The sequence below is a fragment of the Gigantopelta aegis genome, chromosome 6 (genome assembly GCF_016097555.1).
Source record: "Gigantopelta aegis isolate Gae_Host chromosome 6, Gae_host_genome, whole genome shotgun sequence".
NCBI lineage: Eukaryota > Metazoa > Mollusca > Gastropoda > Neomphalida > Peltospiridae > Gigantopelta > Gigantopelta aegis.
This window is the reverse complement of record NC_054704.1, coordinates 27715280-27718615: the sequence shown is the minus strand read 5'-3', so window position 1 is coordinate 27718615 and position 3336 is coordinate 27715280. Positions and strand designations below refer to the sequence as shown.

General features: G+C 40.5%; 1 non-coding gene across 1 annotated transcript; it reads right to left on the bottom strand.

Annotated features, from left to right (window-relative positions):
* Positions 1–663: 663 nt before the first annotated feature.
* Trnas-gcu lies at positions 664–745 on the bottom strand. Its single transcript has one exon. It is a non-coding gene; the product is annotated as a tRNA-Ser (tRNA).
* Between the last annotated feature and the right edge of the window lie 2591 nt (positions 746–3336).

Genomic DNA, 3336 nt, shown 5'->3' with positions numbered 1-3336 from the left:
TGCACCACCGAGGCCGGTTTATACCAACTAAAGATATCCTCAATAAAACTAAATCGTTCTGAAAACAGTAAAATTAAGAATTCTTACCGTGTAGATCAGTGAGCAATGCACACAGTCCAGTTAGTGGGACTAATATGTTTGTAACAATCCAACTGAATGTTACGATTCACAAATGGCAACAAACAAGGACTTATTTAGTAATCTTCCCTCTCGTGACATGTGTTATCGAGACTAGCCTAGATTAATGACGGCATTACGTGTAAAAGATGGGGCCACATACTCGAGTCGCGTGACACCCATTGAGTTGTTAAGCTTTTTGATACGTTTATGCCACATTTGATAGACAGCAGTGATTATGGCAGGTCTGATAGGTGACATACCAATACCTTGTGGGTGTTTTTTTTTTAAAATTTAACTTCTTCTTTTTAATGTTTGATTACATCCAACCTTCACTATGTATAGCTCATTGATAGAATGCCAACCCGGTATGCAATAAATCCCTCTCAAGTTATCAATTGTGTTAATCGTTTATAAAAGGCGACGATACATTATGTTACGTTTATTGCAGGTCTATTAATACGACTAGATGCTAATCCAAATAAGTAACTCGTACGTTTAACAAATGTAGCGAATGAACGAAATAAAAGAAAAACTAAAATTATTCGACGAGGATGGGATTCGAACCCACGCGGGCAGAGCCCAATGGATTAGCAGTCCATCGCCTTAACCACTCGGCCACCTCGTCAGCTGATACTAAAGTCGCATGTATGGAAGTTTTATTGTCAAGAGATAGTAGGGCCTGTAATACACCAGGCCGAGAATCAAGATAAGAGTTGAAGAATCGAAGTCGCTCATTACAGCTCAGTCAGTGTACCACGACTCAAGTGTCATGTATCGCACATAATAATAATAATAATAATAATAATAATAATAATAACCCTCTCACCCCCAACAACATAACACATAAATCTGCCCCTAAATAAGAAACAACACCCTCTAAACAAAACCCCGATAATAACAAGGACAACAACAATAAACGCACATACACACACGCGCACGCCACGCACAAAAACAAGCAAACGACAAGAAAACATAAAAACAGCTTCGTTTTGAGAATCAATAACTTAATTATATAATTTGTCGTGTGATTTATTTTTAAATACGTCTTCGTCAGAGATCCCCTGCGCGTGCTGTAACCTCACCGTGGTGTAGGGGTGTAACATTTTCTTTGAGAATGGCCAATACAGCACAAAATTTAAGTTTTCAGTAAAATTCAGTATCCGTAAAATTCTGTGATATTTGTGTTTTTACACAGTTCTTTACACTGTTCTTTACACTGTTTTTGTTTAAACCTTGAATTTTTATATTGATGTTGATCATCACTTTATTTATTTGCATTACCATAGTTTGACACCCAATAGCCGATGTATTTTTCGTGCTGGGGTGTCGTTAAACATTCATTCATTCATTCATTCATTCGTCAGAGATCTACAACTTCTATAACTGAAATACATTTTTGTTCATTTGAATTGCTAATTTGTGTTGTGCACATCCACTTTGAGCACTGAATCAGTTGATATAATCAGTGACTAAAATATTGTGAGTTTTAGTTGCACATTTCTAGTCGTGAACCGTCAACTTTCCAAGTCCAAACAGGTTTTTTATGCTTATGTTCATTCAAGGTTCAGGCATGTCCACCCTGGGTCGAATCTCGGACTCTCTAGCATGGCTAGTGGCTGATCCCAGGAAGGAGGAGGTAATTAATTATAGGGGTATGTTTGACCTATTACTAAAAGGTAAGGGGACCTATTTAAATTGTGTTTGCTTCAGCCAAATGTATCTGAAGCTTTTGTTTTCAATTATCTTAATTATGACGCTAATATTGACCGGGCGACCAAATAAAATTATTTTTATATACCTTATTAATCCATTTACTTTCAAGCCCAGGAGGAATGCTAAGAAAGGAAAGGGGAGGCTTTGCGTCCAATCCAGTCCGACGAAAAAACACTCGCATACACACCAGGCTTCGGGGGGGGGGGGGGGGGGGGGGGGGGGGGTAGTTCAGTCGGTAAAGCGCTCGCCTGAGGTACTTGCATCGTAGGATCGAATCAACTCAGTGGACCCATTCTCTGAATGGGGGTTTTCTCCGTCCCATCCAGTGCACCACGACTGGTATATCAAAGGCCATAATATGTGCTATCCTGTCTGTGGGATGGTGCATATAAAAGATCCCTTCTTCCTAATGGGAAAATATAACGGGTTTCCTCTCTAAGACTATATGTCAAAATTACCAAATGTTTGACATCCAATAGCCGATGATTAATAAATCAATGTGCTCTAGTAGTGTCGTTAAACAAAACAAACAAAGAAACAATCAAACACCAGACCGGACTTCTGGGACGAAGATGTAGCCGAGTACAAAAGCGCTTGCCTGATGCACTATCAGTCTAGGATCGATCCCCGTCATTGGGCCCATTGGGCTACTTCTTGTTACAGCCATTGCACCAAAAGACCGTGCTGTGTGCTGGAATGGTGCATATATAAAAGATATCTGGCTAGTATTGGACAAATGTGGCGGATTTCCTCTGTAAGACTGTATGTCAGAATTAACAAATGTTTGACATCCAATAGCCGATGATGAGGGGAAGAAAGATTTGGAGGAAACAGGCTAGTATTTCCTACAACCCTGTCGGCCGAAACCGCCTACGCCCTAATCGATCCCTAACACTAGGGTGTCTCTTAAGTCTCCTCCACTCCATGGTCGTCCATTCCCGATGGTTGGAGGTTTGCGATGTAGTATGTCGTTTGTTCGCCGGCTTGGCCTGTTATTGTTTATTATGTATTTCCGTGCTTATATCTACTTAAGGTTCAAGTACACTGTACTGGGCACACACCTCAGTTACGTCCAGAACAGAGAGTGGTTAGTGGCAGAAAAGTCGGAGTAGTGGCCCAACTAAACTCGCTCTAGGTGGGAGACGAACCCAGTACCTACAGTCTTAAGTTCGATGGCTTATACCATTACACCACCAAGGCTGGTGACTTGCTCCGACTTTTACAGAGATTTACAGACGTTCACTCAGAAAATTATCCAGAAGGAGAAATGGAAGTTCCCCAAGAGTTTCTCAAGCATCCGGATCACTGGCTGCGTTATACAGATGGTAAGACTACCATTAATGTCATATGGGTACGGACTTCCATTTTTTGTAGAGTGTAAGCTGGGGTTTTCCCGAATTAAACGAAAATACCTGAATCTGGATAACATTTTTGTCCCATAGTATTACTGTCAAACACCTATATAGAGTTGCAGACGAATCAAAACGCATTTTGACATGGATT